Source organism: Eurosta solidaginis, chromosome X (genome assembly GCF_040869045.1).
Source record: "Eurosta solidaginis isolate ZX-2024a chromosome X, ASM4086904v1, whole genome shotgun sequence".
Lineage (NCBI taxonomy): Eukaryota > Metazoa > Arthropoda > Insecta > Diptera > Tephritidae > Eurosta > Eurosta solidaginis.
This window is the reverse complement of record NC_090324.1, coordinates 99,798,044-99,824,716: the sequence shown is the minus strand read 5'-3', so window position 1 is coordinate 99,824,716 and position 26,673 is coordinate 99,798,044. Positions and strand designations below refer to the sequence as shown.

The following is a 26,673-nucleotide window of genomic DNA, read 5'->3' as shown; positions in this document are numbered from 1 at the left end:
TTTGACGCTGAACGTGAGGCTATATGAAAGGCGGCAAAGGATCAAATCTTTAAAATTCAAAATGAGAATAAAATGTCATTTAATCATCGACGTAAACCATCGAAAATCTACAAAATCGGTGAAAGGGTAGCAATAAAACGCACGCAATTCGGTGGTGGCCTTAAATTGAAACCAAAATTTTTGGGGCCCTACCGTGTTACCAAAGTTAAACTAAATGACACATACGACGTTGTTCGCATTGGTGAAGGTGAAGGCTCGAAGCAAACCACAACGTGTGCAGAATATATGAAACCATGGGCAAGTGAATACGATGACGATCATGACGCATTCGAGACGAATGCATAGCAGGATGGCCGAATTGTGGGAATATAGAACAATCTACTTCAATAGTATTACACTGTACAGACTTTGATGTAATCGAGTGAGCGGATACTGAAATTTTCATGAACAGAAAAGATATAAATAGAGGAACAAGCAATCATTGAGGAGAGTTTCAATTTTTAAAATTTTCAAATTCATTTCAAACTCTGTCACATTTTTTCAATTTTTTAATAAAAAACCAATAATTGTAATAAACATTTATTCAAGTGACCATATGTATGCATAATAAAAATTTGCAAAATCGGAGAACGACCACGCCCACTTAAAAAAAATTTTTTTTTAAGTCAAATTTTAACAAAAAAGTTAATATCTTTACAGTATATAAGTAAACTAGCAGACCCGGCAGACATTGTTCTGCCCTAAATTTGGTCTATCTGCATACATTTTAAAAAGCTTTTTCCGTCTAATTCTGCCGCCCCTCTTCACTTTTTCTTAATCCTTTTATTCACTCCTCACTCTGTCTTTTTCGCTTCATCTATCTCTATATTCGACTCACTCTATCTCTTTCTCAGTCTCCTTCTCCTTCCCTCTTTTCTCTTATCTCAAATTCTTCTCATACTTCTTCATCATTTATTGCCAGTCCAAGCCCAGTTTGTTCCAGTCGCATTTCGAGTCCCAGTCCCACTCCGAGTCTCATTCCCAGTCCGTCTCTGGTCTACTTCCCGGAAAAAAGGATCGTAAATACTAATATAGGCAAATTTATGTACCAAATTTCAGGCAAATCGAATAGTACGTATGTAAATAGGTATGTGGGTATTATTAATTAATGTCTTTATTTTGGCTTAGCATGCATATTTATCAGTATTTCCAGGTTGATGCGACTAAATCGAATATCACAACGAAAATTACTTTAAAGCTCTCAGCAACAGCTTTCGTTTGATATCCATATTACACACACATTTTAGGTGTATCCATGTTCACGTTTTGGCCTATATATCGAGACAATAGTCACCAGTAGGTATGGAAACTACCATGTACTAAAGCACACATCAACAGCTTCAATTTGATACCCATAATGTAAAAACACATCCTAGTATTACCCTGATCCACTGAACAAATGCGTGGTGGCAACGGCGCGCACCCACGTATTTGTTAAAAATTAGTTAAGGCGAAAAAATGGGAAGAAAATAAAAACACCAAAAAGGTTTCGTATTAATAAAAGGGAATTCACAGTGTTTTTTATTCAATGTATATAAATACAACAAGTGTTAAGGAAGATGTTAACAAATGTTGTGAAAGTTTAAAATATAAAAATTTTTTAGGAAATTATAACTTACGTGAACGGGCGATTGCGTGTACCTTTGCTGGCTGCTGGGTTTAAAGAGGACGAGCCTCTTTGCGACATGAGCCGATGAACCCGCGATACAGCTCCTTCGTTGGGTTTCACGGCAACAAAGTTGCTATACCGCGGGCTCACAGTGGTAAAAACCTAAGATATATGCGTACCACCACTCACACATGCCTATGTGTATTAGTGATCACAAGCATATGTGGGTGGTAGTAAACGAAGGAAAAATAACTAAGAAAATTATATTACGAGGGAGGGGAGATATATTTAGGCCTGTGGCCTAAACATACCGGCCCCCTTGCCGTAAGAAACAAAGAAAAAATAAAAAAAAGGATGCCACGTGATCGCACGTCCAGTAAGGCGCGGTAACGATAGAAGGCAGTACAGATGCGGACTGCAAGCACTGCACGCCAGATGGTTGACCTCACGTTTCGCTCTCCTGTGGAAAAAGAAAAGAAGTTATTAGATATACGTACGTGGTTTTAAATTCCGTGCATATTTACTTAAATATATATAAGATGGCGCATGTGTGAGGCGTGAAAGTCGGATATTTATTTTTGACAGGCTCCCGAGACCACCAACCCGAACACGGTCGGTTGGGTTAGGAGACCGCCAACTGTCGATGCCGGTGTACCGCTCACCATCATTTCGGCGTAAATGTCAGCGCCGAGTATAAGCCGTATTGGTGATGAGCGGTAGAATTGCGGATCCGCCAGCCGCATGAATTCAAAGGGCGCGGCAATCTTGGGGTCCGCATTGGACGGTGGACTCAAGCGGTAATGGCTTTCGACGACGGCTGCTTGGGTTGTTATGCGCGTCGACGCTCCGTATTTGCCGCGCAGTATGAGGGTGCATTGTCCATGTCCTTGGCGCTCCAATTTTAAGTCGCGTACCAGCTCCGCATCGACGATCGTGCTGGTGGCGCAGGGATCAATAATGGCCCACGCGATTCAATTCGTACGATGGCCGTCGGCGCAATGGGCACGAAAGGCCGCATGATGGGCGATGGAGTAGCCTGGAGCAGCCGCCCTGTCCGGAAGCCTTCAGGCGTGTCGCACGTTAGCGTCCTGGTACTTTGAGAGTACTGAAGAGAGTATGGCGTCGGTTTTTTTCACCGCTGCTGTCTCTCGCGTTTGGATGGCTTGGTGGGGCCTCGTTGGAGTCCAACGTCACGGTGCCGCCAATTATTTTGATGTTTTCGAGCTTTCTTTACTTCCTCCGCCCTTCGTTCGTGCTGCAACAGCGGTCGGAAACTGCGCATCCCGTTCCTGCTCGTTGACGGTTTCAGTCCTGTTTTTGCTCTCTCTTCCTCCATTTTCACTCTCTCTTCCTCCACTTCCTCTTCCTGCACCTACTGAGCCCACGACTTTGTCGGCACCATTAGGTGGATTGGCAACGTGTCATCGGACGGGTTGTCGTCGCCAATGGTTGTTGCATCATCGCGTTCAGAAAGACGCTCATCTAGATGGAGCGTGGTGTGGTGCTTTTGCTGGCACCGTTTGCAGCGATATTTGCTATTGCACTTGTCCACGCGGTGAAAGGGCGACAGACAATTCGGACAGTATTTGTGCAACAGCACGGCCCGCAACCTCTCCTCCTGGGATTTTTTTCTGTATTCGGCACAGAGTCGTAGACTATGGTCCCTGCCGCAGAGCTGGCACGCGAAGTCGAAACGCTTTGCGCCTCCCTCTGACTTGGCCAATAAGGTTTGGTAACGGGTCATGATCTGAAAGAATATTGGTATCATTGATCATGCCCAAATTGAGGTTTGCGGAATGTTGTTTGGGTGGCGTAAATAAAAAAATTATCTCTAATATATTTTCGCAGAAGAAAAAAACATTTTATTGAAATAAAATTTAATTTAAATAAAAAATTAAAGGCCATAAGTAAATACTTACGCGCGCAAAGAAACGGAGAAAAAACGGATTTAGCACGCATCCATGCGATGTGGCTGGTGTTTTAGCGCCTTTAGTGCATTTTATAATTTATTTTATGTCGGTAGATGTCGCCGAAGTAGTCCTAACAATTTATTTTTGATATGTGGTGAACTTTGTTTTCACAACAAGTGGCCTCCCACCACACGGAACGGTTCGAAACCTGCCTGAAAACGTATTACAGAGTTGCACTTCCACCATTCAACACTATTTTCGACGTGTATTGTCGATAATGTTGAGATTCGTGGAATTAAGTATTTTAAATCTCGACCAAATGAATGATTGATCGAGATATGTAATACGCGACATGTGTGGCGTGTAGTGCGTGACGTGTAGTGCGCGAAATGCTTGTGCATGAGGCCTAAAATTTGTATTGCAATAATCATTGACAGTCAGACATTAAATGTAGAGATTTTGACGTTTTCTACAATTTCTCACTTCCTGAATGAAAAAAAATGTCATTCTTATAAAACACGCGGTGAGTATAGATACTAAACTGCGTAATGTTACTTTTTATTAACTAATTTTGTATTTTTATTTTCAGGTTTTATTCCATGGTTTTTCATAAAGCTGGGAAGCGAAGTTTTACGCGATTTCCTGATGTGGTCAACTGTATGCAAACGGATAATTTGGAGCTTATGAAATTTGTTTATTGATATTGAATGTTGTTATTAAAAATTTCCAAAAGAAAAAAGACTAAATGGTGATTGTTAGGTGCAGATAGTAGAAACCAAGGAGTGCTAAAAGCTTCAAGTAAATGCAGCAACTTTACACTTGCAACCATAGACAGCGTTTTTAAATAAGGTGAAACATTCACAAGTATAGTGAGTAGGCAATTGAAGAGCGGCTATAGACGTTGAGCAGTAGCGATAATTTTGTGGAAAACAGTTATGAGTAGATCAGCATGTGTGCCGGTGAATACGGGTATGTCCATGGGCACCGTTGCGGTGTAGGGTTTGTTGAGACGCACGCCAAAATTGCGCTCACCCGATAATAGCAGGAGTATGAATACACCGATATGCATCAGTCCAACACGCGATTGATCTGCGCGCGAATAATTCAAATGATAAAGTATTGGTGTGAGTACATCTAGCACATCAGAGCTTTTCAGCACAAAATACAAGAATTTCTTATTAAAATCGCACACTTTCCAAAAAAGTATTAAGAGCTCCTGATGACAATGCAAACGTTGCGTCGAGTTTGGTAAGTAATTTTGTAGTAGAGGATTATTCAACAAACGTGTTATGCCTTTAAGTATGAAATGAAAATCTTCATCGCCATGTACACGCGATAGATAATTAATGAATAAATTATCGCCAAAGCCATCATCATAAGAATTTGAAGAGGCAGCTGGATTGGATGTTTGCAACTGACGGCGCAATTCGAGTTGTTGCTGTTGATGTATAACCATATCATGATCTAATGTTACAATCAAAATTTGTAGACAAGCTTCTACCAACGGTTCAGTGGTATCTACAAACAACAGATGATTGTAGGGTACACCGGCATGGCAAAGCATATCGATTCTCCGCTGAAGTGAAATATGCTATCCATCTATTTGGTTCATCCGTTAAACAATAAATTGTTTCAGAAAAACATGTCAGCAAAAGCTTTAATATTTCAAAGCGTATCTTTTCCATATTGGCGTTTTTGGGTGGTGAGTTGGAAAAACCCACACCCGCCTCCCAAATGTATTTACAGCTATCAATATTCGCCAATTCCTCGGCCTTATCAGGGCCGGCGCGTCTTGTAGCAGTAATCGTAAAATCAGGACAAAATAGCAGATCACATAATGCATTTATCAATGATTGCGCTAATGGTACTGGCTGTTGCGGGCTCGTTAGACGTGGCGAATTTTCACGTAATATATCTACCACATCGGTAGATGTGGGCGTATTACGCGTAGGCAGGCTACTCCAAAAGAATTCACGCCACTTTTCATCTTCAAAAATATATGGTAATATACGTATTAGTAAACGTACACAATTCAGCACACATTGTTGTTCCATTTGAGTGCGACAACTATTATCCACGGCCAATGCCAACTTTTCGACGGCCTTGTAACAGAGAGTCGCAAAATTGGCTGGATTTTCGTTACGTATATTTCGTATTTCTGCTGATGTGACCAATGCGAATACATCTTCCAATGATGTTTGATGTCCATACCAAAATTGATCCCAGAACTGTTCGTCGGTGTCATCAACTTTTTGATGTGTTTGCGTTAGTTGTACAATTGCTTTGCGGAAGTTCAATTTTGAGTCGGAATTTCCCATATTGTGTATACAAATCTCACCTTACAACTTGTACTGAGCACGGTCTGTTTGCAGGTCGGCTAAAAATTGTGTATTTATCTGCGCAATAAATCAATTTTGAGTTAACTTCTTATATTTCAGCAAAACTTTCCTGTTTTAACAGGGATTATTTTCACAAATCCACGAAAAACACACGGTGAAAAAGTAATACCATTGTCATTCATAATTTTTCGATAGCTGTAGTGATACTTTTCTGCGAATGCCTACATTAGATGAAGACAATATAAATGATGATAGTACGACAATTTCACTCTCGATGCAGTTGCAGCAATTATAAAAAAAAAATAAATAAATGTAAGGCGCGATAACCTCCGAAGAGATCTAAGGCCGAGCTTCTCTTCCAATTTGCGTCGTGCTCCTCTTGATTTTTCCCTACAAATTGGCCGGACGGGACCTACATGTTTTATGCCGACTCCGAACGGCATCTGCAAGGCAGATGAGTTTTCACTGAGAGCTTTTCATGGCAGAAATACAATCGGAGCGCTTGCCAGACACTGCCGAGGGGCGACCCCGCTTAGAAAAATTTTCTTCTAATTGAAAAATCTTATTTCTAAAATTTTGATGTTGCTTTGCCCGGGAGTTGAACCCAGGGCATACGGTGTGATAGGCGGAGCACGCTACCATCACACCACGGTGGCCGCCAACAAAAAGTTGCAGCAATTAATACAAATTTATTCAAAATTACGCAAAGATTTTCATCGTTTGTACAGCTGATAGCCGAAAGTTTTATTATTTGGTTATAAGCAACCTGGTTATGACCTATTAAATCCCTTTTTAATATGCAAATTAGTATTATGAAGAAAAAGCCAGCTTATTTATATTGGAATTTTATAGTTTAGGTTGGCACGTCGATGAAGTCACGCTATACTTAAAATTAAACCTAAAGGAAAAATTAACCTCTATGGAGGGCGCGTTTTATGCCGTACGCGTCTCAACTGATTCAGTACGAAATTGTTTAAGGCTTTTGGAAAAATGGTTTGTGCTGGAAATTTGTAATGGCCACGGTTTACGTTTGCTATTGCTCCGCACACTCTACGAGACATCGAAAGAATCTGTAAAAACAATTGTCTGTAGAAACATTAATTGCGGCTGTATGTTGATTGGATTCACCATAATCCATTGCAAGTCAGCAAAGTTGAATGATCCACAGACGGTTATCATCTTTTTTTTTTTTTTACTTGCAAGAAAAATATATCAGGTACGGGTTTTGAAAAACATGAAGTTATTTGTGATGTTTTACAATTAAATCTTGTTAAAGGTACTTTGTCAATGGGCCCTTGTATGGCATCAAATTTCCATGTCCATGCCGGCTTAAAGGAGTGTGGTAAATTTTCCATAAACGAACAAAGACAATTACCGCTAAAGAAGGGAAGTACTACACCTTTGAGTTGGGTGAACTTTAAAAATGCGGTGCCCATTTCTGTATTAGATCGGTGAGTGTTTTATTAATGTATGTATATGTAACAGAAAATTGAAAACCATTGGGAATACATACAAGTGAAAAATCTTCCTATCCCTCCATTGCCATAAATTGAACATTTATGTTTTAACTCAGCCTTTCTTTTAAATGTGTATACAGAAAATCAAACTACATATTAATATTCATTTTTAAAAATCAAGTTAATTGATTAATTATGCAAACATGTTAAAATATGCAACTAATGCAATATACCAATCGTCTACAAAATGGTTGAAAAGGACTATTGAGCAAATGATTTAAGTACTCGAACAGCGATTGAAGAGGTGATCGAGGCTGTTTACTGTTGTGAACGTTTTTATCAAACATTTGCCACTTGTATGTATTCACAATGTTGAAAATCCCTCACATCAGAAAAAGGGATGTTGACTTCGGATATTAGTTTCTCCTGTAAATAAAGGAAACCGCATGCGCTTTATGCACCATTAATTGGGTAATTTTTTTTGAAATGAAAGATACCGAGCCACTCGCTTCATTAAGCGAACCTCAGTTAGCAGCCCCAAGCAATTATTACGCTTTTACAAAAATAGTTAAAATGGATAGCAGCCGTTTCCTCCTTAACATTAGGGCAATCAAAATAAACTGCATGCAACTACTCATATGTAGATGTTGTGCCTAATCAAGCAAAGCCTATTATCCTTTATTGCAAATGCAGCAAAAAATTAAATCTTTATTATTTATGGTGTTCTTCTATTTTCGTAAATTATTGCAAATAATTAATTTTTGATTGTCATTTGTTACATGGACAGTAAAATCCGACCATCAATTTGGACCAATTTAAAATTACTCATTAGGGATTCAATAACAATAAAGCTGTTATGGCAAACTGAATATTGTTTGCCAAGCATATTATGGGATCATATTTGAACCAAATGTGGTTACTTTGGGTGAGCAACAAGTTTTAACCATTTTTCATTCAGCTTTCTGAATCTGTCCTGTATATCTTTGTTGACTGAGTCATGAATATGATACTTGTTAAAATTTACCTTTCCATTGAATATCTGATTTTGTATGAGATGTGAAGAAACATATGATAATCGTATCCGAAAATCCTTCATAAATTTTAACCAAAACGGTTGAAATATGTTCACGAATATGATCTGACACAGACTGTGAAAGGCAGTCAAATATTCCTCCCAAACGAATGAAATTCATTTTCCTTGTCCTTATATAATGGAATGGTATGAACAAATTTCTTTGGGATTCCTTGCGATATTAAACTATTTTCGAACAATTGCGTGGTGGCAGCGGCGCACCCACGCAATCGTTGGAAAAGGTATTATGTGGAAGACAGTATCTGAGTTAGGGTTCTGTTGGCCTCGTTCTGGGGAACGAGAGCTGGGTTATTGGTTTGTTGGCCTCGTTCGGGGTGAACGAGAGCTGGGTTATTTGTGTGTTGGCCTCGTTCGGGGTGAACGAGAGCTGGGTTATTTGGAATGAAGGAGTGTGGACTATTAAAGTTCATTTTCGTTGTCGCTGGGCGGAAGTAGTAGCAGTTTCGCGATTGGTCTGCTAATTTGTCCCTGAATTGTATTGACGTCAACAACACGTACACGGTTATCGGAACCTGGATGTGTGTTGACGATTCTCCCCACTCTCCACTCGTTTGGTTGCAGGTTATCCTCTTTTATGACGACTAGGTCGCCGGGTTTTAAGTTGGATTGTGGATGTTTCCATTTATACCTTTTCTGGATCTCGGTGAGATAATCCGATTTCCATCTTTTGCAAAAGGTTTGATGAAGGGCTTTCATCTTTTGCCATCGGTTTACAATTGCCGCAGGGTTTTCACTACAATCGAGTTCAGGTGGAGCTAAAAGATGCCCACCTACGAGAAAATGGCCTGGAGTAAGCGGCTCCAGGTCGGAAGGGTCGTTGGATGAGGGACTTAGAGGTCTCGAGTTGAGGCAGGCCTCAATTCGACATAAGAGGGTTGTAAACTCTTCGAAAGTATATTTATGATCGGACGCGATCTTTTTAAAGTAGGTCTTAAAACTTTTTACCCCCGCTTCCCACAAACCTCCCATGTGAGGAGCGCTTGGCGATATAAAATGCCATTCTAAAGTGTGATGGCTGTATTTATTTAATGTTCCGTCCCTTGCTTCACGCAGAAATGCCTTAAACTCGGATCTTAACGATCGCGAAGCTACGACAAAGTTAGTACCTTTGTCGGAGTAAACGTTTTTCGGACAGCCTCGCCTGAATACAAATCTGGCGAAGGCAGCTAGGAAGGATCCGGTACTAAGGTCGTTTGGCGCTTCTAGATGGATGGCTTTCGTCGAAAAGCAGACAAACAGGCAAACGTATCCTTTTGAAATTCAACATCCCCTCCCTCGGTAGGATTTTATATTGAATGGTCCCGCGAAATCTACCCAGTGTTAGTGAAGGCCCTAGTAAAGGTGGTGCGCTCTTTCGGAAGGATCCCCATAAGTTGCGTTTGTGTCCGCTTCCTGTAAATAGTACAGACCTTACAGTTGTGGATAACCGACCTTATCATGACTTTAACGCGTGGGATCCAGTACTGAGTTCGGATATTACGTAGCATCAGCTGGTTCCCTCCATGCAGGGTGGTCTCATGAGAGGATTGAACTATTAGACTGGATAACCTGCAAGTATAAAGAAGAATAATGGGATGACTTTCGTTATGGGACATGTCTTTGGATGCCCCAGTTCGAATGATGCCTTCTTCATCTATATATGGGTTCAGGGTTAAAATCTCACTCTTCCCATTTATTAGTTTTCCTGACTTCAAATTTGCCTACTCTTCTTGATAATGTTGCCTCTGGCATATTGTTATCAATCTTCGTGTTGTTTTTCTATTTCGTCAGGAGCTATCGAATGAGAATCCCTTTTAAAGGAGGCTTTAGTTGTTGGGTGCGTTTTCTGGAAAAACCGAAGAATATAGGATATAACCAGCAAAACCCTTGGTAAATCGGAAAACCTATCCAGAATATCAAAGTTGTTTTTGACCGAAGTTGTATGAACATTCACCCTCTTTTCCTCCATATTTGTATTTTAATCTTCTTCTTGTGTTGGCCAATTTTCGTTGTCTTCTTGTAACCAAGAAGGTCGCTGCCACCACAAAGAATTGTCGATTAGATCCGAAGCGAGGAGGCCTCTGCTCGCCAAATCTGCATGGTTTGAGGCGGAGTCTACGTGCCGCCATACTTTGTCTCCAACTTTGTCGATGATTTTCATTATCCGATGTGCCACAAACGTTGACCACGAACATGGTGGCTTAGGGATCCATGCCAGTACTATCGTCGAATCTGTCCAAAGGGTTACTTTAATATTGGAAAGTTGCATATTTTCTATGGCCGACTCTATGATTTCTGCAAGTAGGACTACGCCGCAGAGTTCCAGTCGTGGCAATGATATAGTTTTGACCGGGGCTACTCTCGTCTTGGCCATCAGCAAGTTGGTGAAGACTTGATCCTTCGTTTGTACCCTCAGGAAGACAGTGGCGGCATATGCTTTTTCCGAGACATCGCTGAATCCGTGTATTTCGACATTGTCCTTCAATGTGTAGTGAACCCATCGAGGTATGCGTATATCGTTGATCTTTCCGTAGTCAGTCATGAATGATTGCCACCGATGTAGAGTGGTTTCAGACACATCTTCATCCCAGCCTGTCCCTTCCAACCAAATATTTTGCATTATTATTTTGGCTACAATTACGACTGGTGCCAGCCAGCCAAGAGGGTCGAAAAGTTTTGCGATCGCAGAAAGTATTGACCCTTTTGTTACGGCATGGTTATTGTCAAAGGGTTTCGCTGTGAAGTAGAAGTAGTCGAAATGGGCGTTCCACCAGATACCGAGTGCTTTTACCATGCTGGTGTCTTCAAACTCAAGAAAATCCTCGCTTAATAGGTGTTGCTTCGGTATACCCTGTAGGATTTCCTTGCAGTTGGACGTCCATTTTCGCAGTGGGAAACCTGCCGATTGCAATGCCGATGATATTTCGTCACTTGCCTTGATTGGAATTTCGATGCTGTGTCCACCGGCGAGTACGTCATCAACGTACATGCAATTTCGCAGGATATCTGCTGCCATTGGATGCGATGTCTCCACGTCATCAGCTAGTTGGTTCAGCGTTCGAATCGCAAGATACGGAGCACAATTAACCCCAAAGGTTACCGTTTTCAATTCATAAATGTTAATTGGGTTTTTGGGGCATTTGCGAAATATGATTCGCTGGTATTTTGTTTGATTTTCATTAACCCATATTTGGCGGTACATTTTCTCTATGTCGCTGTTAAATACGTATTGGAGCAGCCGCCAACGTAGTATAAGGATTGTCAGGTCGGATTGAAGAATCGGACCTGGATATAAGGCATCATTTAGACTTTCGCCATTAATGGTAGGACAAGATGCATTAAATACGACTCTGACTTTTGTCGTTGTACTTCCCTCCTTTTTACAGCATGGTGAGGTAGGAAGTAACAGTCATTTGAGTCTGGCGAAATATTGCCTATTTGTTTCATTTGCCCTAAGGTTTCATATTCGGATACAACTCTATTGTATTCCGTTTGAAGGACTGGGTTTTTCGCAAGTCGTGTCTCGTTGCGATAGAATTGAGGGCACGCACTTCTTAATGAGGGGCCTAAGTTAAACTCTTTCCTAAAGGGTAAGGAGACTATGTATTTGCCATCATTGTTCCGAACTGTTGTAGATTTGTATAGCTCCTCGCAGTAAGTGTCATCGTTATTGATGCTCCTCTTCTTTGGCATTTCCTCTATCTCCCAGAAAGCCGCCAGTTGTTTGTCTAAAGTGACCTCGTTAAAATATGAAACTAGGGTCTTATTTGTATCAACCGCATCTGTCCGGCCTGTCAAAATCCAGCCGAACACCGTTTCCTGTGCTATTAATGTGTTTAGCACATCTTTCCTAATGTCGCCTAACATAATTTGGGGGTATATGTCTCCGCCCAGAATTAGATCGACTGGCTCATTTACAAAGAATCGTTTGTCAGCCAGTACTAAGTCAGGGAATGCTTGCCTAGTCATTGCGTTTATTTGGCAAGTTGGAAGATTCCCTGTCAATTGTGGTAAAACCAGCATGATCGTATTGATCTCGATTAATGGGTCGGTTGGTGACCGCAGTTGTATGTTGCACGCTTTTTTTACTTGTGCAGACATTGTATTATTGATGCCCGAAACTTGGGTATGCAGGTGTTTGGATGGCAGATTAATTCTGCGCTTTAGTTTCTCGGTAATGAATGAACATTCAGATCCCGAATCTATTAGGGATCTCGCCGAATAGTCAACACCGTTAAAATGAATATTAACCTGAGCTGTCCCTAGTAATACCCCATTATTTGTATTAGCAAAACATGAGTTCACATTATTAATCGGAGCATTTTCCCTTTCAGCAATGCGTCGTATTTGAGCTTCCCTTGAGGTAGATGCTCCGATAGTGTCTGAAGTATTTGTTGGTTTTGGCTGATTCGAAATATGAAGCAACGTATGATGTCTTAAATGACATGTGGCACAGTTCATTTGACTGGTGCACTTTGCTACCGAATGGCCAGCAGAAAGGCAGTTTATACATCCACGGCTGCTCTTAATTTGTTCAAACCGTTTATTGGGTGTTAAACGTAAGAACTCTTCACAATTTGAAATTCGATGTGCAGGACTTTTGCACATCTTACACGTTGGTTTGGCTACACTTGCACTTGCCTGATAGGACCCTAATTTTTTAGCAGATGTATCTGTTGTCGAACGAGATACTTGTGGCTTTGAGGTTTTGGAAACTGTATCCCCTCTCAGATCAGTCACGGTTTCTAGGGTTTGGAAACGATTGGATAAGAATCTGTCCATATCAGCCCATTTTGAAATTTCCGTTTTGTTTTCAATTGTTTGTTCCCAGAGTGCCAGTGTGGTTTCTGGCAGTTTTGTGGAACATAGATATGTTATAATTGCATCCCAGTTTGATACGTCTATATGATGACATTGGAGCGCCGAGATGCAATTATTTATTTCAGGTTGCAGTTTCTTTATAGAGCTACCGCATTCACTCTCAACTGCTTTCAAACTAAAAAGACTTTTTAATTTGGCGTTTACTAAGATACGTTTATTTTCGTATATATCACAAAGATTTTTCCACGCTGTTTTGAAACCGTCTTTCGTTAAAGGACATCGCCCAACTATCTCTTTGGCCTCACCTTGAGTATTTTGGTTTAAATAATATAGTTTTTCTACTACTTCGAGGTTTTTGTTACGTATATATATAGCAGTGAACATGTCTCTAAATGAAGGCCAAGAAGGGTAGTCTCCCTTGAAAACGTCCGTATCACACGGTGGCAGGCGCACGCGATATTCCCTGTCCCCAGAGCTTTCTTCTTTCTTTTCAGCTTTCTCAAGTTTTCCCGAAAGTTCAGCCATCGCTGCCTGGCACTTGAGAAAGCTGAAGTATGCAATTTCGTGTTTCTTTTTGATAGCCGACAGCTCTTTTGCCTCCAGTTCTGAGGAGCTCAAGAGTTCTTCATATGTCTGCTTCGCCTTCTCCCATAGCGATTTCAACTCCTCCTTTTGGACTAATTATTGAAATATTAATTAATTAATTGCCTTTGCAGAGAGTACTGATTGAAAATGAACTGGGAGGAATTAATGTATTCGAGAGAGATTTCTCGGTGAAGTGGCCTCGAAGCGTACAAAAAAGCTAGCAGTTTGAGGGAATGTCCAATTGCGTGGTGGCAACGGCGCGCACCCACGTAATTGTTAAAAGAAAGTGCTAATGCAGCTGTGTTAACATATTGTGTAATCCAATAAGTAATGGCTAGTGAAAAAATTGTGTCAGTGAAAATAAAAATATATGAACCCTTGTTATGGACTTTTGGTAATTTAACCAAGGACTGTGAACTTTTGTATCACAAAAATTAGATCAGTAAAAACTGATTTGTGTATTGCCGCAAATGAGAATAATAATTCTTCAATTTTTCAAATAATTGTGCAAGGAATAAGGCTATTGGCCACCCAAACAACAACAACAATATGTGTGTATGACACTAAGTGCACTTTGTGATAAAGCAACAAACTAAATTGCAAACGTACTACCGGTGTAAATAGGCGCAAGTGATTTTTGTGTGGAAAAAATTTTGCTAAATTGAATTGTGCTCGTCAATTAAAAATTACAGATTTTGCTTCGATACGCTTACCAAATCAAAAACTAATAATGTGAAAAAATTTTTTGAAAATGAAAATTCTGCAAAAGTGAAAGTTGAAAATTGGCGCTAAGCGGTGTTGAGGTTATGTTAACCTTTTAGAGCAGTGTTGTGCTACCTTGAGTTGTTGTTGTTGTCTTCAATATAAACACGCTGATATCACTACGAAGGTTGTATCACCATGAACAATTGCTGGTATTTGACGTTGTAATTAGTGGTTTTTCCTATGTATTATCACTTCCTTGCTTTAATGCCTAGAGAGTTGAGTGGACTGTAATTATGTGACTGGTTCTCTTTACCGGCTCGAAGGACCATGAACAAATGCGTGGTGGCAACGGCGCGCACCCACGAATTTGTTAAAGATTAGTTAAGGCGAAAAAAGGGGAAGAAAATAAAAACACCAAAAAGGTTTCGTATTAATAAAAGGGAATTCACTGTGTTTTTTTATTCAATGTGTATAAATACAACAAGTGTTAAGGAAGATGTTAACAAATGTTGTGAAAGTTTAAAATATTAAATATATTTTAGGAAATTATAACTTACGTGAACGGGCGATTGCGTGTACCTTTGCTGGCTGCTGGATTTAAAGAGGACGAGCCTCTTTGCGACATGAGCCGATGAACCCGCGATACAGCTCCTTCGTTGGGTTTCCCGGCAACAAAGTTGCTATACCGCGGGCTCACAGCGGTAAAAACCTAAGATACATGCGTACCACCACTCACACATTCCTGTGTGTATTAGTGATCACAAGCATATGTGTGTGGTAGTAAACGAAGGAAAAATAACTAAGGAAATTATGTTACGAGGGAGGGGAGATATATTTATGCCTGTGGCCTAAACATCCACGTTTTGGCATATATGCCGAGACGCTAGTCACAAATAGGTATGAAACCTACCCTGTACGACAGCACTCATCGACAGCTTTCATTTGTTACCCATATTGTGTAAACTCTGTCTAGGGGTACACGGGCCCACGTTTTGGCCTATATATCGAGAACCAATAACAAATAGTTATGAAACTTACCCTGTACTAAAGCAATCATCAACAGCTTTCATTTGTTATCCATATTGTATAAACACATTCTAGGGGTACCCGGGTTCACGTTTTGGCCTATATCTCGAGACCCTAGTCACCAATAGGTATGAAAACTACCCTGTACTAAAGCACTCATCAACAGCTTTCATTTGATATCCATATCGTATAAACACATCCTAGGGGTGCCCGGGTCCACGTTTTGGCCTATATCTCGAGACCCTAGTCACCAACAGGTATGAAAACTAACCTGTACTAAAGCACAAATCAACAGCTTCAATTTGATACCCATAATGTAAAAACACATCCTAGTGTTACCCTGATTCACGTTTTGGCATATGTCCCGAGACCCTAGTCACCAATAGGTATGAAAACTACCCTTTACTAAAGCACTCATCAACAGCTTTCATTTGATGTACATATTGAATAAACTCGGTCTAGGGGTACACGGGCCCACGTTTTGGCCTATATCTCGAGACCCTATTCACCCAGGGGTATGCAAATTACCCTCTACTAAAGCACTCATCAACAGCTTTCATTCGTTATGCATATTGTATAAACACATTCTATGGGTACCGGGTCCATGTTTTGACCTATATCTCGAGACCCTAGTCACCAATAGATATGAAAATTACCCTTTACTAAAGCACTCATCAACAGCTTTCATTTGATATCCATATTGTATAAACTCTTTCTAGGGGTACACAGGCCCACGGTTTGACCTATATCTCGAGACCCTAGTCACCCAGGGGTATGCAAATTACCCTATACTAAAGCACTCATCAACAGGTTTCATTTGTTATCCATATTGTATAAACACTTTCTAGGGGTACCCGGGTCCACGTTTTGGCCTCAATCTCGAGACCCTAGTCACCAATAGGAATGAAAACTACCCTGTACTAAAGCACTCATCAACAGCTTTCATTCGTTATCCATATTCTATAAACACATTCTAGGGGTACCCGCGTCCACGTTTCGCTTACACGCGGGTACGAAAAATACCCCGTATCAAAGTACTCTTAAACAGCTTACATTCGATACCCATATTGTACAAACATATCCCAGGATTACCCACGTCCACGTTTTGATTTTCAGTCAAATATGTTCATCCGTTACTTCCTCTTCAATCACTCTTTATCTAATAAAAAAAAGCGCATCAAAATCCGTTGCGTATTTTTAAAGGTTTAAGCATTCAAAGGGACATAGGGACAGGAAAAGCGACTTTGTTTTATACTATGTAGTGATGTACATCCATACATACCTATAAACCTACGCCCGAAGTTAAATAACACAGCGAATGCTATATATGTACGTATGTATGTGTCTCATCAAGCCTTACTCAAAAGCAATTGGCGCGGACAGTTCACAGCGAACAAACACACATACAAATTTTTTGATAAAAATGTTACTTTTGTTTAAACAATTTGGCTGATATAAGAAAGGAATCAAGTTTTTTTTTTTGATGCATATCGAAGGTAGATAAATATTTCAAAGTTTTACTGAAAAGTAGAATTTTTGAAATCCATCCATCCGCTTATGAGTTATAGTTGTGTAAACAAAAATTTTATGATTTTTTGCTACATTTTGGCAATTTGCCACGCCCCTATAATATATATCTTCAAATTATATTTACTGTACCATCTCACGTAGCTAAGCTTTCAAATGCAAAAAACCGTTTTAAAATCGGAGTATTGTGTTTGAAGTTATGTACATACATGGCATTTAGCGACTTTATTTTATAAGATTTATAGATTATATCAACATTCAACTCAGGTAATGATATGGTGCAACAAAATACAAAAATAAAAGAAAATTTCTTGAATGCCATATGTCGAACAAAAAATTACCAATCCTTGTGAGGGGCTCAGATTTAGGACGACAACTGTTTTCTGTGAAAATCGGTTGAAGCCACGCCCAGTTTTTATACACAGTCGACCGTCTGTCCTTCCACTCGGCCGTTAACACGATAACTTGAGCAAAAATCGATACATCTTTACTAAACTCAGTTCACGTACTTATCTGGACTCACTTTGTATTGGTGTAAAAAATGGCCGAAATCCGACTATGACCACGCCCACTTTTTCGATATCGAAATTACGAAACATGAAAAAAATGCCATAATTCTATACCAAATACGAAAAGAGGGATGAAACATGGTAATTGGATTGGTTTATTGACACAAAATATAACTTTGGAAAAAAACTTTGTAAAATGGGTGCGACACCTACCATATTAAGTAGAATAAAATGAAAAAATTCTGCAGGGGGAAATAAAAAACCCTTGAAATCTTGGTAGGAATACTGCTCGTGGTATTATATATATAAATAAATTAGCGGTATCCAACAGATGATGTTCTGGGTCACCCTGGTCCACATTTTGGTCGATATCTGGAAAACGCCTTCACATATACAACTACCACCACTCTCCTTAATACCTTTAATTTGATACCCATATCGTCCAAACACATTATAGAGTCACCCCTGGTCCACCTTTATGGCGATATCTCGAAAAGGCCCACTCCCTTTTAAAATATTCATTATCACCTTTCGTTTGATACCAATATTGTACAAAGGCATTCTAGAGTCAACCCTGGTCCACCTTTATGGCGATATCTCTAAAAGGCGTACACCTATAGAACTAAGGCCCACTCCCCTTTAAAATACTCATTAACACCTTCTATTTGATACTCATATCGTACAAACGCATTCTAGAGTCACCCCTGGACCACCTTTATGGCGATATCTCGAAAAGGCATTCACCTTTAGAACTAAGGCCCACTCCCTTTTAAAATACTCATTAACAACTTTCATTTGATACCCATATCGTACACCCAAATTCTAGAGTGACCCTTTTCGACCTTTATGGCGGTATCTCGAAAAGGCGTCCACCTATAGAACTAAGGCCCACGCCCTTTAAAAATACTCATTAACAACTTTCATTTGATACCCATATCGTACAAACAAATTCTGGAGTCACGCCTGGTGCACCTTTATGGCGATATCTCGAAAAGGCGTCCACCTATAGAACTAAGGCCCACTCCCTTTTAAAATACTCATTAACACCTTTCATTTGATACCCATATCGTACAAACAAATTCTGGAGTATGCCCTGGTCCACCTTTAAGGCGATATCTCGAACTAAGGCCCACTCCCTTTTAAAATACTCATTAACACCTTTCGTTTGATACCCATATTGTACAAACGCGTTCTAGAGTCACCCCTGGTCCACCTTTATGGCGATATCTCGAAAAGGCGTCCACCTATAGAACTAAGGCCCACTCCCTTTTAAAATACTCATTAACACCTTTCATTTGATACCCATATCGTACAAACAAATTCTGGAGTATGCCCTGGTCCACCTTTATGGAGATATCTCGAAAAGGCGTTCACCTATAGAACTAAGCCCACGCTCTTTTAAAATACTCATTAACGACTTTCATTTGATACCCATATCGTACAAACAAATTCTAGAGTCAGCCCTGGTCCACCTTTATGGCGATATCCCTAAATGGCGTCCACCTATAGAACTATGGCCCACTCCCCCTTAAAATACTCTTTAATACCGTCCATTTGATACACATGTCATACAAACACATTCCAGGGTTATCCTAGGTTCATTTTCCTACATGGTGATTCTCCCTTATTGTATCTCCATGGCTCTCAACTGAGTATGTAATGTTCGGTTACACCCAAACTTAGCCTTCCTTACTTGTTATGATTATTTCCATTTTTTTTTTTTTTTTTTGAAATTGCGTTTTCGAAAATTTTAAGACTTCTTGTGTAGTTGTAAATTGGATTGGATGTAAAAATATTTCGGTTATTTTTTATATTTTCGAATCTTTGTGTTCGGGGTACTTAAATTTTACGTTGCTTTATTATAATTATTTTTTTTTAATAGCAGTCTATATTTTCTTAGTTTGTTTCATATTTCCTTTTCATTTCTTTGATTACCATACATAGTTAGGATAACAACACCACAAAACTAGGGGTTGCATTTGAATTAACTTTTAATTAAGATCAATTCTTTTTCATTTTTGTACTTATCTACTTGGTTTCGTACATCCATACATTATATAATATCTCGTTTAACTTTTTTGGCAACTTTAATTTTGTTATATTTGAATCGATTTTTCCAGTTAATGCTTTAACACACACCAGCACATACAACCTGAATTGAAGTTTTTAATACACGCACACATACACCCACACAAACTTAGTAATTGAATTTTATTTTACTTTTAAGAATTTTTAATTTTATGTTCTTGGTTATATATTCGCATATTTATTTTTTTTTCATGTCTTATTAGTGACTTGAAAAACATACATTGAAATTCCTATACATTTCAATTTTGTAGGTGTTATAATATTCTTTTATTTGACTCAAATAATTTGAGTATACCTTTGGAATTTTTTTTGCTAATACTTAATACTTAATACTAAGTCTCCAGCTATTAGGAGTGATACAGCTGTCAGATCTAGAAGCAGCAAGTGGCTTAAGTCCTAGGTAGCTTCTAGTATTTGCCAAGAGGACGGAGTTATTTTGTAACATAGGTCCTGGTTTTTGATAGGGTTTTTTCAGTTTGGTCGTTAAAACAAATTTCTGGTAACACTACGGACGCATTCAGTCTATGTGAGGTCCTCATGGACCGGTCAGTTCAACCTAACCTAACCTAGTACTCAGTTTTTATATATTCCATTTTATTTTTGATCTTTGGTTTTGGGTAAATTTTAGTAATATGTTTTTGCTAGGCATTTAAGCCATACAATTTTAGTTTTTTATATCCACACACTTTATTTGAATTTTTATACACATATATACATACACGAAATTATATAATTTATTTCATTTCCTTGGTCTTTACGATTTCCTTGTCTTTTTATTTTTTTTGGAGGTGTTCTGTTATCCTAGGGCGTTTGCTTTTGGGAATACTGGATCGTAAGCTACATTAGGGTGCCTGGTCGCGTTTTTGAATTTTTGGGACTTGTTTTCGCTGAGACAGTGAATGTCTGGGAAAGAGAAGGATATCGAAGACAGAGTTGCCGGGGATTAAGAATAATAATTAACTAGGAGCTTTGCGCGATTCCTAGAAAACCAAATTGCAGGTTCACTTTTCAACCAGATTGACACGAGTATACCGAGGCCCGTTGACTTCGTCCCTACAGACTTATTTAATAGGTGCGCTTCGCGGCTCTTTGGATCTTTTGGCCCTGAACGTCCACTTAGAGTCTATTTAGCAAGCGGAGTGTCAACGAGTCAACGTGCCAAATTTCAGACAGAGAGGTCTAAGGTGCACGGGGGCGGTGTTCCGGCGCGTATCCGTGAGAGGAAACAGCTGCCCGTGGAAGCTTTCGACGACTTCCATGCCGAAGTCCACAATATGATATTCCGTTTGCGGTAGAGGATCCCTGAAATGTAGTTGGTTGGCGTCATCGGGAGGTACCTTGAACCGTATCTTGCCAACTTAAACTTCGCCAAGTAGTCAGCGAGGTAGGCTTCAAGCTTTCAGAGCAGATAGGGGAACCAAAGATAGAAGCGTCCAATAGGAAACCTCAACCCCAACCCCAACACCAATCCCAACCTCAACTTCAACACCAAACTGGCTGTAGTACCCAATAATGTTCGTTTTTATGTTAATCCGTCTACGTCCAAGTCCACTTTCAATTCCTTTTGTGCCTCTCCCTTCCATTTGATGTTTTGTTTTTCGTGTGGTGGATCACTTCGTGAAAACCCCGACAGAAGCACAAAAGCCGAATAGGTGTACGTCCTCGTTTCGCAATATGGTCTATTTTGCTTGTGGTATTGATTCGTCCTTTTGTGTTTTTTAGCCCATGCAGGGAAACCCGGAGCTGACCGGGGACTCCAGCCAGAAGACAGGCAACCCGGCAGCACCACAGTAAAGATTATACAAAGAGAAGGGATAGATAGGGAACTAGGGAAAGTATAGGATAAGAGAGTGTTGCTGCCAAAGAAAAACACACTTCGCGATGTTCAATTGGAAATTTCATTTATTCAAGTGATTTCCTCTTTCTTATTGCTAAGTGCTTAAAGGGCCCATTACTGATGCTTAGCATAGACTTGACTTGGCTTGAGAACCGTCACTTACAGTTCCGTTAAATGAACATTGCATGTTACTGATTACTCAAAACTTAGCAACACTTAACTTGACTTAGAAGTCTGTTCAATTTTGATTTTCTATGTAAGTTCTAAGTGACGTTTACATTTTGAGATGCCATTTGTTTGTTTCCATTTCATTTTGACATTTTGTCATACAAATTGACATTTATTTAAAAATAAATTTCAACGCTGATTATGATGCCAGATTGTATGCGCCAAGTGGAGTATAATCGTGGCTAAGTTGCCAAGTTTACGCCAAGTCAAGTCAAGTATATGCTAAGTATCAGTAATGGGGGCTTAACGCTCTGGTTTTCTGTATCATAAAAAAAGATCCCGAGATATGAAAAAATTTGAGTAAAACTCAAACTCAACAAATATACACATTATTATTTACATATTGCTGAATTGGTCTATGCAAAAAAATACACCGTAATATGGTTCGATACCCTTTCAATGCCTACTAAATCACAATGCTTTGTTGCCTGCAATGTATTTACATTAGACTGGGTCGATTTATTAACTGATATCGCGCCATCGATTTTTCGATAGGATTTGGGCTCAGGAAAAAGTTCCACTATGCATACCCAAAAAAATAATTTGCGAGCCTGCGAAAAAAATGAGGAAGGGTCAATTTTTCGTCCAAAACACTCTCCAAAACCCAAAAGTTATTTTTTTTTTCACAAAACTGTTATCGCCAACGTTTGTCTAAAAATGCGTAGTGGAACTTTTTTTCCTGAGCCCAAATCCTATCGAAAAATCGATGGCGCGATATCGGTTAACTTTTGTCCATACAAATCGACCCAGGTTAATATACATACATACATATCGGCATATTAATACAAATACAATGCGAGTAAATTTGTAGACACGGTTGCCACTTTGGGACCAAATGGACCAAATTTGGTCCGCTCCAACCCCGTTTGGTCCGCTGGTCCTTTTTGGGCGGGCCGACACGATTTTGGTACTTTGATTTAAATTTTTAAATTTTTTTACTTTCATAACAATACGCAACACTGATAAAAAAAATTTGCTTGTTTGAACACCTTGTGAATGGCAATCGATTTTCAGTAACTCTCACCAGCAGAGCCGATAGCTATTGGCCGGTTTTACATAGAATGCTTTGTCGTGTAAAAGAGAAGTAAATGGAAAGAGGTTGTATTGTTGTCCTACACCGCAGCTAAGTGCCAAAGCGAAGAAACGCAACAAAAGTGTTTATGTATGTACATCAGGCCATACGGACATACTTACATATATCGGTTTCGATTTTTACTTTTTACTCATCGCAATAAGCTGCCAAAGTACCGGTGTGAAACATTTTAATAAATCTAAAATTTCAAGCATTTTTATCGCAATAAGTTGCCAAAGTACCGGTATGAAACATTTTAACAAACCTAAAAATTCAAGCATTTTTATCGCAATAAGCCGCCAAAGTACCGGTGTGAAACATTGTAATTGTTCTTAATAAATCTAAAAATGCAAGCATTTTAAGCTCCTTGCAGCATAATGGATAGGTAAGTGTGCATAATTTATGGAAATAAAATAAAATTATGGTAATTCTATACGACAGCATGACAGCATATTGTAATGTTGTTGTACCCACAAAAAAAATTGTAAACATAATTGTTTTGCGCGGATATAGTTTTGGTATCCAAATCGGTGTTGGACCCACCCAGGGTAATTTTTTATAAGCGCGGCCGAAGGCCGCGAACACGCAGAAATGTCATCTGCCAAAAATACTATGGATACTATGGATACCACTCCCGGTTTCGGAGGGACCCGCGGGCCATATTTCGGCATTTCGTTAATATCTTTTGAACGAGTTAAAATTTTTATTTTCCGGCGGAGTATTAATACTGCTGTCAAGACGCGTCGTTTGACACCTCTCTCGATATTTTTGGACGCGTATTAGCAGTGTCATGCATTACCAAAATTATTGCTACATATCTACATATGTAAACACATCCTTTGTATTCCATACTTCGCTAATATCTTTTAGATAACAAGTTACAGGTCGATGCGCGTTTTTTGTAAATATTGTGAATAAATATAAACATAAACCGGTTCTGCTCCTTAATATGCGTCGAAAATAGGGGTGGGTTTCTCAATCGCATAATTCGTACATTTGCTTTCATTTGTGGTCATTGTTATTGTAACGAACTTACTTGCAAATCCTCTTATTTGCAACCCTCTGCTAAGTTCGAATCACTAAACTGTTCAGGCATGCTTAACCAACGAAACGATATCATTTCGTTACGATAATCAACGTTAATAAAGGAAACGAAGTCATTTCGTTTCGTTTATTAACGTTAAGATCGTCAAATTAACGTTATTTTGACGTTCTTAACGTTAATAAACGAAACGAAATGACTTCGTTTCGTTTATTAACGTTGATTATCGTAACGAAATGATATCGTTTGGTTGGTTAAGCATGCCTGAAACTGTTGAATAAATGACTCCAATATTTAATAATGCAAAATGGCCTTTATTAAAGTACTTCACAATAACACTCAAACTTTGCAACGAATAGCTTGCTTAATAACCAAACTGATTGATAGCTCAAATGAAATTCTACTATTCAAAATAATACTGCTCTTGCTCGCTAGATAGCGTCTTAATCGAAATCTGAAATCAAACTGAATTCCAGCGCCTCTACAATTGCCGCCTTTTATACTCTTTGATTTCAACCTTCGCATCTTCTAGGCGCTTCCAGAATCTACTAGTTCAGCAGCTCTCAAACTTCTCAGCTGTAACTACAATTGCACAATTTTATAGTTTTTCTCATTTCATACTTATAGGAGTATCTCAGTTATATGCATGTGTTTGGCATTGACTCTCCGCTGCTCGTATACGTACATGGTACATATGTGTAGACGCAGTTATGGTTTCGTTTATGTAGATACATAATGATTGAATTATTGATGTGAATTCGCGTCACTACTTAGCATCGGCTTAGAGATAGCAGAACCCCTTAGTTTTGCTAATATTCGTAACACTGTCCTCCACCTAAGTCTGATCGGGACGATCTCCCGACTTAACCAACCAAACGACAAATCTCCCGATCTAAACGCTGCTAGCATTTCCAAATGTACCACTCTTCTATTTCGTGATTTCCCAGTTGCTTGTATGCGGTAGATGACATCACTGAGCGTCTTCACAGTTTTGTACGGGCCTTCCCAACTGCACCGATATTTGGATGGAACACCTTTCCACCGGTGAGGATTGTATAGCAGTACCAAATCTCCCTCCCGGAAACCTCCCAAATTATTTTCCTTGTCGTACCTGTGTTTCATCTTACTACTCATTATCATGGATCGTTCCCTCGCACTCTGTTGCTTGGCCAATGAACTACTTCGTAGAGCTTGCGCTTGACGGATTGGCTTCGCATAATCAGTATCGTTCCCACGTTTCACAACCGTAGTGCGCTCCGACTTGAAACTACTCTCGCATTCTTTCTCGGAAATTCGTTGCTTCCTTTTCCTGCGTCTTTTAGGTTTTGTCAGTGTTTCTCTCGCAGGTACTTTTGATTTTGCTTTATTTGGCCCATTCGACCTATTAACCATTGCCTTTGACTTCCGTGGTTTTTGTCGAGTCTTCTCCACCAGTACTCCACTACTACTGAATCCTTTCTGCAAACTGAATTTAAGTGGTATATCCTGGTTCTTGTAATGCATCACCCTTTTCTGCATATCGATCTTGATGTCGTGGTCAACCAAGAAGTCCACTCCCAATATGACTTCATCAACGATCTCCGCCACAACGAATTTGTGTAAAACCATGACCTTCCCAATTAAGACCTCACAGACCACTTCTCCCCAGACTTGGTTATACTGGCCAGTGACCGTACGCAACCTCGCTCCAGGTAATGGCTTTACTCTCCTGTAGACCAAATCAGATCGAATCAAGGAATGAGATGCGCCCGTATCTACAGTCAGTACATGTCCTTTACCATCCACATTCCCTCTGACGGTGAGACTGCTCGATTTTCTACCAATTTGCAACACAGATATTACAGGGTATTCAATAGCTGGATCTAGCTCTGGATCTCTACCTCTTACTCGCTCTTGCTCATCTCCTCCAGCTTTGCGTTTACGGCCACCCACATTCTTGGAACTATTAGGGCCAAGATCGCAATGACGTGCAATGTGACCAGACTCCCCGCATTTGAAGCATTTGATAACTTTTTCACTCCACTTTTGCGACCCTTCCAGCGCCTCCACGGCGTGCTTTGAAAACTGGCTTACACAGAAGCGTTACTGTTTCCTGAATCAGAGCTTGTGACACCGTTTCTGCGAATGTTGGCTTTGGGTTTGCGTATGTAGCTCGCTTTGTTCTGACGTCCCGTATGCCATTTATAAAGCTCTGAATCTTTAAACTTTCAGTGTATTCCACGGGTGCGTCCGCATTCGCTAAATGTGCTAGCTTTTCAATATCCGACGCAAACTTTTGCAATGTTTCACCAGGCCTCTGGAAGCAGTTCAGCAACTCCATTTGGTATATCTGTTTCCTATGCTCAGTTCCGTATCGTCTCTCTAGAGCGCCCATCAATGCTTCATAACAGTTCCTTTCGCCCTCTGGAATGGTTTGTAAAATCTCAGCTGCAGGCCCTTTCATCGCCATGAACAGTGCAGCAACTTTATCTTCAGCATTCCAGTTGTTCACTGCTGCGGTCTTCTCAAATTGTAGCTTAAAGACCTGGAAAGCAACAGAACCGTCAAAAGATGGTGTTTTTACCTTTGGATTGCTTGCTGAAACTTTTGGGCGATTTATTTGCAACTCCTGTATACGACCCCTCAAAGCTTCTATCTCGGCATCCATTTTGTCCTCGAGCTGTACAATTTTTGTATTCTGTGCTTCTAACTGCGAAGACATTTGTGCCACCTGTAATGATAAGCGCTCCTCTTGTGCTTCCATTTTAGATGTAAACTGTGTTGACATTTCTGAAATACGCGTTTCTTGTGCTTCAATCTTCGATGTT

At 39.8% G+C, this 26,673-nt stretch overlaps 1 protein-coding gene and 1 pseudogene across 10 annotated transcripts in view; both read right to left on the bottom strand.

The window, feature by feature from the left end:
- bt (projectin protein bent) overlaps positions 1-26,673 on the bottom strand; it is a 3,328,983-nt gene that overhangs the window by 1,154,014 nt on the left and 2,148,296 nt on the right. The gene's annotated exons all lie outside the window — the stretch shown is intronic.
- LOC137234223 (protein HID1 pseudogene) lies at positions 4,058-6,188 on the bottom strand (annotated as a pseudogene).